We start from the raw sequence: 13718 nt of genomic DNA, 5'->3' as shown, positions 1-13718 counted from the left end.
AATGGATGATAGGCTGGAAAAATACGAAACCGAAATTGAAGAACGCAAGCAAAGAAAATTTTAGTGGGATGGAAGAGATTATGCTCAAGGCAGAATCTTGACATTCGCAAAACGCTTCAACCAATTAAAAAAATAATTTCCCAGCCAAACATCCAATGAGCACGCCAGCCAGCACCAGTGAATCGGATGTGAGGGAAACCGAAATAATGGATGGCTCAACAGGGAACATCAGATGTGATTTTTTAGAGGAAGTGCGGCTCATGAATCTAGACAAGACACTGCGGAAGGGGAACATTTCAGACCCGAGGAAGAGGGTCAAAGATCAATGTCGTAAAAGAAGGAAAACCAGAAGAGCCAAAAGAAAAAAGATTTTATCCTCTGAGAAATCGCAAGTAGAAAACTTAATGATCAACCTGTCGCAACATACATTAACAGAAGACGAAAAATCCTTACTAAATAAAGTACTGGGCAAAAGGAAACTCCTTTTTTCACTTATGTCCAGCCGGACATTGTATGATTTAATAGATACAAAAATTCAGTACTAAAGTTCAAGACAGAGCGTCAATTCACTGACTCGAACCAAATCACAAGCACTGTCTGTCATAATGTTTTCAAGTTAATGAGGTCTCATGTGTCAATTTTTACCCTCAAATAATTCTAATGCGTGGCATTTTGCTGCCTTCCTCCCTCCCCTTTCTTCTATTCTCAAGCAGTGTTCATTTTCAGGTGTGTATATCTTTCCATCCTGATGATGATCTATGTACCTCGGTATAGATCGAAACGTCGTCGACTCCTTTAGGCAGAATGCATGTTAAACACATTGGTTAAAACTTGTGCATTATTGTCTACTTCTCCTCAAAGCTTGCCCTCACGATTCATGTATTGGCGATACGCTCTTTTTCGTGCCTTAAAATGTTTTGTGTAACTGTTATAGTCTTTATGTTGTGAACCTTGAAGGATACAGGATTGTGTCCCTCTCTGACGCTCTGTCTTGAGCTTTAGTACTGAATTTTTGTATCTATTAAATCATACAATGTCCGGTTGGACTTAAGTGAATCAATATAGTACTGATTCTGGTCTATATTTATTATTTAGTATAAATTATTGAAGGACCCACTGTTCCCAATAATTCACTGATACCCAGGGTCCTTCCTACCTTGCGGGTTCCCTTGTCTTTTGAAAACACGCTGCGTCAATTACTGCAGATCAATCTATTTGGACAGGGGTGTCAATTCTTCCCTTGTCCCTTAATCAGACATAACTTATTGGTCAAAGCTACTAGTACAAGATCAGTGCCATTAAATGCATTGAACCCTGTCTGGTTATGATTCAGAATTATATTGTCACTGATTAATTTAATAAATATCTTGTTCAGCACTTTTTCCATTCTTTTAGCCAAGAATAATATCAAGGATGTTTGTCCTAGATTGTTATATTTAGAAGGGTTACCCAACAGTCTTTTTAACGGAGTCTACTAATGACCTTCTTCCAATCATCTGGTACCCTTCTAGTCCTAATTGAGAAATGTATGGTTTTTGCCGGTACTGGGGCCAATGCTTTCATTCCCATCCTGTAGATTTTATCTTGGCCGAGGGTCGAGATGCAAACCCGAACTGATATTTCCTACAGCCTCCTTGATATATAAAACTTTCATTGCAGCAAAATGTCAGCTGTGGTTCTACATTTGCTCCTAAATAGGCAGGTTGATGATCAGTTCGTCTAATAGTCTCAACAGCTGTGTTTGACAAATGTATCATACATTGACTTAATTTTAGAGAGAAATATTCTATCCGTGCCTCAAATGAGTCTTGATTGGCAATTGTTGGAAGTGAATAGCAGTCTGTAGTGGATTGTTCATTAAATCTTAAAGGCCATTTTAACCTTATTAGGTACATTGGTAACTATGTTTGTATAAAAGGCAGTTTTTCTTTCTCTTACCAGTGTCCAGTAGAGTTTATCTTGGGTGAGGGTTGAGATGCGAACCCAATGAGATTTTTCCTAAAGCTTCCTTGAGGTCTAAGGATTTTATTGTAGCAAACTCAGTTAGCTGTGTCTCTAACTTAACCCCTAAATAGCAAAATAAGTGAGTGGAGTTTTACCTTCACTCCAAATTAGACAGGTGACAATTTCTTTAATAGTCTCCACAGCTCTGTTTTGAAAATGTATCATAAATTGACTTAATTTTAGAGGTGATATATTGTACCAGTGCCTCAATTGAGTCCTGATTGGCGATTGTTGAGTGAACAGCGATTCAAAGCAGATTGTGCGTTAAAAATCTTAATTGTCGTTTTAACCTTATTAGGGGCATTTGTTATTCTATATGTGTAAAAGGCAGCTTTTCTTTATATTACCAGTTTCTTGAATTTCCTCAAAGCTGTCATATGTTTTTTTTTACAACTGGATCATAGTTCGTTTCCCAAGGCCTTCCTGAGTGCTGCAACCTCCTTTTTATTTATTTCAATTCTTCAGTGTTCCAAGGGACTGAGGGATTTTTCCGAAAGGATTTCACCAATCTTAAAAAGGCTGTTGAATTTAGAGCTTTATCTAATAATGTTTGTTTGCTCTATTAATTCATTCGCAGATAATTCTTCTGGGTTATTTTCGGCTGGTTTCCTCTGAATCTGCTAATCTGTATTTTCGACAAGGTTCTTCTCCATTTGCCTAATTGTTCACTAGAAGCAGAAGACCCGACCATGCACATTTCCATTTGGATTAAGTAGCAGTTGGTTCACCTTAATTGTAGTATCTGTTTCTTGTAAGAAACTGTTGATAGTGAATATATTAATGTTGTTGCCCAAGAACGACATGGGAATTTTTCTCATTTGTACAGCCCAGCCATCTCTGAAGGATTTAAATCTGGAATTAAACCATTCCTATCCATCTGTGTATTGAAATTCTCTAGCACTAAATGATTGGAGCTGACATGGCTACCTGGTCCATCAGCTGACAAAATATGTGCCAAGAGCATTTATCCAACCAGGTGGGTGGGTAAACCATGATACATATTGGCAAAATGTTGGAGGATATAATTAAATTAAGTGCCAGTATCTATACTAATTTAGCCATTTATCAGTAGTTCCTGGATCCTAAACTTCTCATTAAAGATCATGACCCCCCTCTGCACCCTTCTTGTTAGTTGTATTCAATGATAGATTGTATATCCCTTATGAATTACAATTGCTAGATCAGGTTTAGAGTCAGCAGAAAGAAATGTTTCTGATGGTTTGCTATCCGATATTAACTCCCTTCTCTCAAAGCTGTACTTAGGGAGTGATCTTAAATTAGGTAATGCTGCCTTGGACCTGTGGACTAACCCCACATTCTAAATGATACCTGCTCATTAGCCAATTGGATTTCAGTTAGGAAATGCCTTTAATCATTTGGTACTTGATTGATGCATCTCCGTACCTCCAAAAAGTCTTGCCTCTCATATTTAAAGATTCCCCATCAGAATTGCTGGGAGAGGTCGCTGTGGCCACATTCAGGTCGCAGACGGGCACACATGGGTTTGCTTTTGGCATGCCTTTCATGTTCCTCCTCTGTCGCCGCTAGGCTGCAGCACATCCCGCACCCTGGTACTCCTCCGCTGGCCTGCACATGCTTAGTAGTGTCATATGCACTAGCCCTCTAACCCTTCTGTTTTACTACTCTCCTCCCTAATAGGGCCCACAGAATAGCAATCACACCATGGCTGTTACAGTTGTAAAGATGGTACTTCGCTGAAACAGGAAATAGAATAGCCTTATTCAAATTTATGCCATTTGAATTGCTCAGTTTGTGAATGTATCAGACTTGGATAGCTGTGAACATTTTTGGCCACTTGTCTAAAAAATGAGAACTTATTAGAGCACATTACCTTAGTCACTTATCCCTCAGAGCAATAGCGTAAGGAACATCCTTCTAAGTTACTAATTCTCCCCCGCTGATCCCAATTTATCTACCTCAAGTGGAAGTATTGACAGTAATGCTACCTATGGTACAGACTACTGGCAACCCTACTTCCCATGCATCTCCCCTATAAGTAGTAACATTAAGGTTATAGAACATCCCCTTTGGACCTTAGACACTTCAGTACTGAAGCATATCGTTTACTGAACTGATCATATGACCACTACATCAAAATACAATATTGGATCTCTTCTCAGGTTAGTTTTTCAGCATGTGTTGCAGAAAATAAAACCTAAAATTTACCTTATGTTTTGGATACCATTATCGGATGTTTTTGTGTCTGTGATACTTTTCAGTTGTATTTTTTGTTTGGAATTTGTATAGTGCTACATGTTTCCTACTAGCGGTCTCCAAATCATCGAAGTCAATAGGATTTTAGTTTATTCAGGAAGCATAATCTTTTTTCAAGGTATTGAGTTATCTAATGTGCTATTATCATAAGTTTTTATTGAGCAGACTACTCTTGGTTTTCTACTGGGTTTTTCCTAGTCTGCTTTCTCTTATTTTCTGATCTTTTCTGTTATTTTAATCTTCACTTTGTCTTGTAGAGAAACCTCGTTTTAAGCAAATGTATACAAATTACACTACTGAAAGCCTATAATCATGATACATTATGCATAACATAATTTGCGAACCCTTATTCCAACACATACTTGGTGATCAAGAGAATTTAACCTCGCTTCAGAATACTTGAAAGTCAGTTGACCCTCATAGAAGCATGCAAATAAACATTGAACTGAATATCAACTCTCTTGTTTAGTTAGTTGGCAGTTCTGATAGTCTTTTCAGTCTCCTAAAAGAGACTCACGCCACTGGTAGTACTGTTGCCGTACTTCGAAGTCAAATAAGGAAAATCTTACTTTGTATATGGGAAAGTGCAGACTGGATGCTACAAACACAATCTTAAGGTATGAGAGTCCTGTAACAGCATAAGCACACATTTGTTCCAACTTGCCCTACGGGCAAGCATTGAAGAAACAGCACCTGGAACTTGGAGCGACACGCTAACGGAAGAAGAGAGAGGAATTTAGAAATGGGAGCAACAACCCGAAGGAAATAAGGAACACCACCACAGCCCTGAGGAGATTTGGTACAAATGTGAGACACCGCTCACTCCAGGAGTTCCAACTGTTGAAATGCACAGTGGAAGGCTTTAGCGTCCAAGACATTCAACTTCTATTTATTAAGGAGAAACTCTCCTTAATCTCAGACTCCTATATTGTGAAGCGGTGGCCATCTTTGAATGTCTCCTAGTGCTTTCTTTTCAATATGCATCTCCAATGATTAGTAGGGATGCTTGAAAACCAACTTATAACCAAATCGAGGACCCAAAAAACTTTCTCCATGGCACACCAATGCTATGCTATTCTCTTCCCTGACGCCCTCTCAGTTCTGCAAAAGTTTTGGGTTCGAGTCCACTCCATAGAGTCTCTACTTTGGGGAGGGCCTATTTTCACATCCACTCTAAAGCCAGGAATATGTGGTTAGAAGTACCCATCATAAGAACAAGTATGCTCTTTCTGGTGGATACTCTTATCTAACTTCAGATCCTTCAATCCCCTTCCACCATCCTAGCCAGTGGATTGGCCTAAAAAGGTAAAAGGTTAGTAATCGGTACAACTGCACAATATATTGGACTAGAATACTGGTAGGGCCCTGACGCTCTCAGTAGCGGTCGCTCCCCAAGCTCCCTGCTCTACGTCTGGCATAGTTTGGCTCCCTGCTTTACTCCTGGTATCGTTAGGCTGCGCTCATTGCCCTCATTAGAGAAGTGTTCTTCTGCTGGCTGCTGTGTAGAATCGCGCTATAATGCGATAAGCTCTGCCGAATTGTATTAATATTTATACCCTCAGCGCTCGCTGTGTTGCTCTGATTCATAAGTGTTGTGCTTTGAATATTTGTAGCGCTTTATTGAATGTGCTTTGTATATTTGTAGCGCTTTATTGAATGATCGTAGAAGCTGCTTGATTTTGGCCCAGCCTCTCTCTGGTTTCGTTTTTGCTGCTGCTCCGGCCATTTTGTTGTTGTTGTGCCTTGGAGACCGTCCCCTACACCTCGCACCCGCCTCCCAGCTGATCCTCTATCCCACTGATCGCATAGCCCTGCTCCCGCCCTCGGCAGCGCTGTGACTGTCCTGACGCTCTCAGTAGCGGTCGCTCCCCAAACTCCCTGCTCTACTCCTGGCATCGTTTGGCTCCCTGCTTTACTCCTGGTATCGTTAGGCTGCGCTCATTGCCCTCATTAGAGAAGTGTTCTTCTGCTGGCTGCTGTGTAGAATCGCGCTATACTGCGATAAGCTCTGCCGAATTGTATTAATATTTATACCCTCAGCGCTCGCTGTGTTGCTCTGATTCATAAGTGTTGTGCTTTGAATATTTGTAGCGCTTTATTAAATGTGCTTTGTATATTTGTAGCGCTTTATTGAATGATCGTAGAAGCTGCTTGATTTTGGCCCAGCCTCTCTCTAGTTTCGATTTTGCTGCTGCTCCGGCCATTTTGTTGTGCCTTGGAGACCGTCCCCTACACCTCGCGCCCGCCTCCCAGCTGATCCTCCCTCGCCCCTCCACTTCTCCACTTATGACAGATGCATTTGCGCGCAGCGTTCAAGCGCATCGTCGCGCCCGAAGCGCGCCAAAGGTGCGACAAAGGTAAGCCCGTCTACGCCCGTCCGCGCCTGGACCGCGCCCAGCGCCATATCCCCTGGCCCCTTCAAACCGCACTCCTCCCGCATTACATATGACGCTCCCACCCTCTTAGCCCTTAACCCCGGACGCACTCCTTGATGCTACGAAGCTGCCCCAGGACGTACCCATGGTCCCTTCGCCTGCCACTCATGCAAGTTCGCCTGCATCAAGACCTACACCAAACCCTCTTCCTCCACACACAGCTCCTACTCTAACCACCTGAAGTGCATCCTGCTGAACACCCGCTCGGTCCACAGACACGCCACTGAACTCTGGGAACTACTAGACACTGCGTCACCGGACATCGCCTTCCTTAAAGAAACCTGAATGAACGCATCATCAGCACCCGACATAGCCATTGCCATCCCGGACGCATACAAGATCATCCGAAAAGACTGCACCAACCAAACAGGAGGAGGCATAGCCATCGTCCATAAGAACACCATCAGAATCACGACCAGCCTCGACGACAACCTTGCAACCTCCGAACATCTCCAGATCCACAACGACCCCAGGACCACTCTTAGAGGCACCCTCATCTACAGACCACCAGGAACCCGTAAACAAGACATCACTGACTTCATCAGCCCACATGCCCTCCCCTCCGAGAACTACATTCTACTGGGAGATTTCAACTTCCCCCTGGAAAAGAAAAACGACAGCAACACCTCCACCCTTCTGGACAACCTGGCAAATCTCGGACTCAAACAACTTGTTGACACCCCCACTCATGTAGCCGGACATACGCTTGACTCTGTCTTCACCTCCTGCAAACACATCTCCTTCGACCACACCACAGCTCTCCACTGGACGGACCACAGATGTGTTCACTTCAGCTACAAAACTACCACGATCCACAACCCCCCACAACCTATTCCTCGAAGAAACTGGAACAAAATCACCACCGACCAACTCCTCACATCGCTCAACCAAAACCCTCCCGCCCTCTCATCGGACCCAAACGAAGCTGCCACCAAACTCAAAAAATGGATCACTCAAAGCGTTGACGAATTAGCACCCTTGAAAAACCACCAGATCAAACAAGGTAACAAAAAGGCCCCGTGGTTCAACGATGACCTTAAGAAATCCAAGTATGTCGCACTCTTGAAAAAACATGGAGAAAAAACCCAACCACTGACAACCTGACCACCTTCAAGGCAGCCACCCGCAAACACCACCAATTGATCCGAGCCACCAAGAAATCAGCATTCAAGGATCGACTCGACAACAACGCCCATAACAGCAAGGAACTTTTCAACATCGTCAAAGAAGTTACCAACTCCACCGCAGCCTCAAACGACATCACTCCCTCCCAAAACCTTTGCGACTCGTTATCCTCTTTCTTCTACAACAAAATCGCCGACATACATAACAGCTTTAAGAACATCTCCATAGAACAGTCCACTCCGCCCACCTCCAAACCTGAACCGCTCTCTAACAACCTTAGCGCCTGGAACCCAATCACCACTGAAGACACCATTCGCCTAATGAACTCTATCCATTCAGGTTCGCCTACCGACCCCTGTCCCCACCACATCTTTAACAAAGCAGACTCCATCATCGCACCCCATCTCCGTGATATCATCAACTGCTCCTTCAACTCCGCTACCTTCCCAGAAAGCTGGAAACACGCAGAACTCAGCGCCCTCATGAAGAAACCCACAGCAGACCCCTCTGAACTTAAGAACTACCGCCCCATTTTCCTCCTCCCATTCCCTGCCAAAGTCATTGAGAAAGCCGTTAATAGCCAGCTCGCTGCCTTCCTTGAATCCAACAACTCCCTCGACTCTTCACAGTCCGGCTTTCGAGCCAAACACAGCACCAAAACCGCCCTCATTGCTGCGACAGACGACATCCGAACGCTTCTGGACAACGGAGAAACAGTTGCCCTCATCCTACTCAACCTCTCCGCCGCCTTCGACACAGTCTGCCATAGCACCCTCATACAACGCCTCTGCAACGTCGGAATACAAGGAAAAGCCTTGGACTGGATCATCTCGTTCCTCGCCGGAAGAACCCAGAGAGTCCGCCTCCCCCTTTCAAATCAGAGGCCACCGAAGTCATCTGCGGAGTACCACAAGGATCATCACTCAGTCCCACCCTTTTGAACGTCTACATGAGTCCCCTCGCATCCATCGTGCGACAACACAACCTCAACATCATCTCCTACGCTGACGACACCCAGCTGATCCTTTCCCCTCACCAAAGACCCTAACATCGCCAAAACCAATCTTCATGAAGGCATGAAAGAAGTAGCCGAATTGATGAAAAACAGCCGCCTAAAACCCAACTCAGACAAAACGACAATGAGATCCACTACCATCTCTGGAAGCCTGGGTACATACCTTCACCAAATGGGCGGAAACTGAACAAGGGCACTTCATGGAGGGGAAGCAAGCGACCTGCGTCGCCACCCAATAGCTCATTACTGGGAAGGTTTGCTGTCCCGACTGACCAATCCCCCAGATCTCACCGACCCTTTGATCGTAGCAACTAGTCTGGACAGCCCCAACTGGAGACACCACAGCCTAGCCATAATAGATGAACACTAGGAAAGTACATCAACCCCCTTGACACTCTCACCCCCCTTTGACCACTCTCCTCCCCCTTTGACCACTCTCCTCCCCCCAATCAATAGAATACTAACATCTTGGCTTAGAGCAACCTAGGCACAAGGGATCCCCTCCCCACCCACCTTAGCTACCCTGCCCCTCCACAATACCTCCATGTCCATTCCTAGTTCCCCGCCCTTGGTTTACTTCCCAGCTCTCCCTTTTTAGATAGCTGAACTATGTTGGACCCCCAAGGATTAGGCTTTAATCACTCCCTCCGATGGGCGTGAATTCCACAGTCTTGTGTGTCACTCCCTCTCACTTTAAGTACCAACTCTGCCTAAGGGGACCACTATGGCACCCTCCCACTGGACACCATAAATAGTCATTAATAGTAAAGACCTTTGATGAGCAGTCCTTGGTAGTATTTAATGCTTGCTCTGGATGTTAGAGTGGCATCTGCTCTAATACATCGACCAACATACGGCTGTTGTGCTTTTTCTGGGGCATCACAAAACATTTGAATTTCCTGCCACTTTTCTTAATGTTCCAAAATTTGTTGTTAAGGTTTCGGAAGATTTTGAAGATGTTACTTTTTCCACCTACTTAGCTCTATTTTTTGTTACTCTTTAGTAGGATATCATCCTGGTTTGTTTCTAGTGCCAAGATACCTCATAGTGATAACTGCTCTTTAAAAGAGACAAAAAAATTAACATAATTGGAAACTAAACTGTTTTTGTCCAACATCTGCAAGAACGCGCTGAAGTGTTTCCCTTTCCCTTCATGTAATTCTCAATATAGAAATCTGGACTATTTTTCCACACAGAAAGCACCATAGGTAGAAGCAGTTCCATTCTTCCTTAACTCAAAGCATTTTTGCCAACGCTAGGATCTCCCTCGTCTAACACCATTATGATGCCAAAATGGGTGAATCTGGAATTCCCAACCAATTGCTTTACATCATAGACTTGCCTTGTGAGGTCCAAACTTCCTGTCAAACTCTTACGTGAAACGTTTGGTCATTCATGTCTCTTCTGCAAAATTGAACACACGTGTTTCCCCATGACTCCACTAGAAATACAGTTGAATTCTGGACTCTGGCAGGGGCGAAAAAGTATTTGCTTCTGGCAGCCTCACACTTCCTACAGTGAACAGCAAGTGCCTACTTTTTCACTGGATCCACTTTGGGAGCTAGTACAACTGCCTGTTGTCAGTCTCACAGTTCGCATAAAAAACCCTTCTCCAATCTGCTCAGTGATGGTTTGGATACATCCAGACAAATCCTTATTGTGCAGAGGGTTTGGCTTGATCCATGGGCACATTTGTCATCCTGTGCTGTCATGTTTAGATATGTTCAAGAGGCTTCTTTTGAGATGTCCAAGCCTTTCTGATGGATATGCCCTCCAATGTTGAGTGGCTACTCTGCAAGAAGGCCAACTACTGCCTCATTATTCAAGAATAGCAGTGCTCTGGCTCTCTTACTGGGCTTGCCTCCACAGTGAGGCAGTTCCACCAACTAAATAGGACATTTCTAGGCTGTACAATAGTCCAGCCAGCACCAACATTTACTGTGGAACCAAGACCTCCAGCTGAATTTACTGTTCCTTCATGAGCAGAGAATGATATATTCTAGAGGACTGCCATAGATATTGAGTTCGACCACACTGTTCCCAAGAGTAGCATCATATCCAGTCCCCGCTGTCTTCTGGCTGTTTTGCCTCAAAACTACTTGAGAGTCCACCACCTCATCTCCCTCAATACCCAAGCCTCCACCTTCTGGTGTGGGGAGGCCTCCCTTTTATCTATCAGTTATGGGACGATCACAATGGATCACTGGGTTTTCCAGCTAATCTGCAAGTGTTCTGCTGTGCCCTACCACCCCTTCCTACAGATTGCCCTCTCCAGCACGCACCTCCATTTTGGAGGAAGAAATTCTTAACCTTATGAACAAAGAGGCCACTAGAAAAAAGGAGTGTTGCTGTAGGTGATCTGCATAATAGACTTCCTCAGAGGATTGTTGATATTTGGGAGAGAAATCTGATCTTTGACTCGGACATGGATCTACAGAAGGCTGAGGCTCCAACACTAAGGTAGCCTCTCGGCTCTGCTGCAGGTCTTCGTCAGTCCATTGGGAGCTACTATTGTTGATATGTCCCACCAACTGACTGGTTGGTCATTCTATCAGCCCTTTGTGGAATGCCCTGAACAAGGACAACGCGTTGAGCTGGAGCACCCATATCTGCATTGTGATGGCGTTGGGCCTTTGGTCTGCATCAGAGCAGTGCCTGCATGTAAGCATGCTGGAGCTGCTGGCAGTGAGTCTTGAAGACTTTCCTCCTATATATCTAATGGCATGTAGATTACGTCTGAAGACGACACCACAATCTACTATATCGACAGACAGGTAAGTGTGGGGGTAATGGATCCTGTATTGGTATGCAATTCACCTGTGGCAGTGGGCTCAGCAATGGGAGATTTTCTTGATGGTAGCACATCTTGCAAGCTTCGTCAATGTGAGAGCATATGCTGGTTTGCCTTCTCTTCGTTGAACACTAGAGGGACCCCCTACAGTTATAGACCTGATGTTCTCCTTATTCGGATATCCATACATGGATCTCTTCTCCAAGACCCAGAGAAGGAATTCTCTTTTTGTTTTGCCAAACACTTCCCTATAAATTGTTCCATGGGCTCGTTTTCATGTTTGTTGTTCGGAGGCCTACTGTATGCATTTCTGCTAATTCCACTTTTGTTGACGGTCCTGTGGAATGTGCAGGATGTACAGGCACCGTTGATTTTGATCACCCCAGACTAGGGAGTAGGATTTGGAATGCTGATCTGTTGGCATTCTGGATCTGTCATCCTCTCCCACACATTCTCTCGAAACAGAATGATCAAGTCCACCGCACCAGTCCCCAGGCGCAGCAGCTATGCTTGCTAGGTTTGAACAATGTCATCTTGGAATCTGGAAAACTATTTCAAAATTATTTATGCAGTGGAAATGGCATGAGTCAGAGGTCTTGAATCCTTTCCAGTCATGTCGTTAAACATTGATTTGCACTGTACAATCCCATTATAACCAAGCAAAGGATACTGTAAAGACTATTTGGCAACTCTGTTAGCCTGTATAACACAAAAAACAGGGGGTCTACCAGCTTAGTTTTGTGGCTGCACTGTCAATCCGAGTTAACAGAATCTCGGGGTGGATAAGTCACATCAAGACAGCTTATTTCAAAACAAGGTGAACACTATATGTATAGGAAAGACCAACACGGTACAGATCATTCATACATGGTTGACAAATCCAAAACAATTGGCAAAGGGTTACCATTAAATTGACTCCATGATCAGTCCTATCATATGGCCAAACCCCGGTGCAAATCAGGCTAGTCCCCTGATCATTGGGACTTCAAGCGCCGCACCATTGGTTGCTAGTCAAGGATTTGGTCCACCCATACAAACAGATCAACAATGATGGCTGATCTTTGATGGTAAAGTGAGAAACCGTGCAACAGAAAAAATAGTGACTTTAAAATAGGATAGAGTGTCCTCCTATTTCTAACTTTATTCTACGGACGAACCACACCTCCTAATCCCTCTGTTAGCCTCCCACAGCAGCCTTTCATGCTTAAGTTGCAACGAGTTGTTTGCTGTTCTCATTTACTTCCACTTCTTATTTTGTTCTTTAATGGGATCTGAATCTTTCTTCTAATCTCTCCATTGTAACAAAGGAAGTTGACTAGTTCAACTTCTCACCCTGAAGACTATCTTCTTGGTCGCAATGAATGTAGCCCATAGGATCAGAGCACTTCAATCCCAGTTGGTTTGACCACCATCTACAGTAGTTTACCTAGATAAATTGGTTCTATGAACCTTTTCTTCAAAGTGGCTCTTTCTTTTCGCATGGTTCAGTCCATCACTTTTGCATCTGTCTTCCCTCCACACCATTCAAAACTTGCTGCATAGACCACATTCAACAGGCTAGAATCAATGATTAGCTATTAGTGGGCTTGCCAGGGTCACAAAGTCGAGACATTGACCAAATGCAGCATTCCTCTTTTTTTATCCTCCTCATCAAAATATGTTATGCATTGACAATAAAATACAATACAATGCTTGAGGGCATTAATGATCAAACTCACTATTTTTCATATGAAGAGATTTTGTGACCATCTAATGTCTGTGGTATTTGTATTTTTTTTAATTGATAGATGGGGTTCAAATAGTAGGTATATTGTCATTGAGAAAGGCTAATCATGTAAAATCATTTGGAGAAGGCTCAATCACTGGTATTCATTGCTTAAACTTACATTCACATACTGGAAGACCTAGAAACGCAATTTGACGAGGATGGCCGGTTCCAACATTTGTTTTTATCATTTTCATAAGGAATTGCAAAATGCTTCTTATGGAAAAATAGATGCACAGTTGAGAGAGTAAAGGGGAGAAGTATTTTGTTAAGAAATGTTTCTATTGCCAGTCAGATTATGATAGCTGCCAATTTATATCCGAGTATGCAATACAAATTTCCATCAAG

At 43.6% G+C, this 13718-nt stretch overlaps 1 protein-coding gene across 3 annotated transcripts in view; it reads left to right on the top strand.

The window, feature by feature from the left end:
- Nucleotides 1-13718, top strand: part of STK40 (serine/threonine kinase 40) — a 401524-nt gene that overhangs the window by 381007 nt on the left and 6799 nt on the right. The gene's annotated exons all lie outside the window — the stretch shown is intronic.

This window comes from Lissotriton vulgaris, chromosome 2_1, assembly GCF_964263255.1.
Source record: "Lissotriton vulgaris chromosome 2_1, aLisVul1.2, whole genome shotgun sequence".
NCBI classification, from domain to species: Eukaryota; Metazoa; Chordata; class Amphibia; order Caudata; family Salamandridae; genus Lissotriton; species Lissotriton vulgaris.
This window is presented reverse-complemented; position numbering and strand designations above follow the sequence as displayed.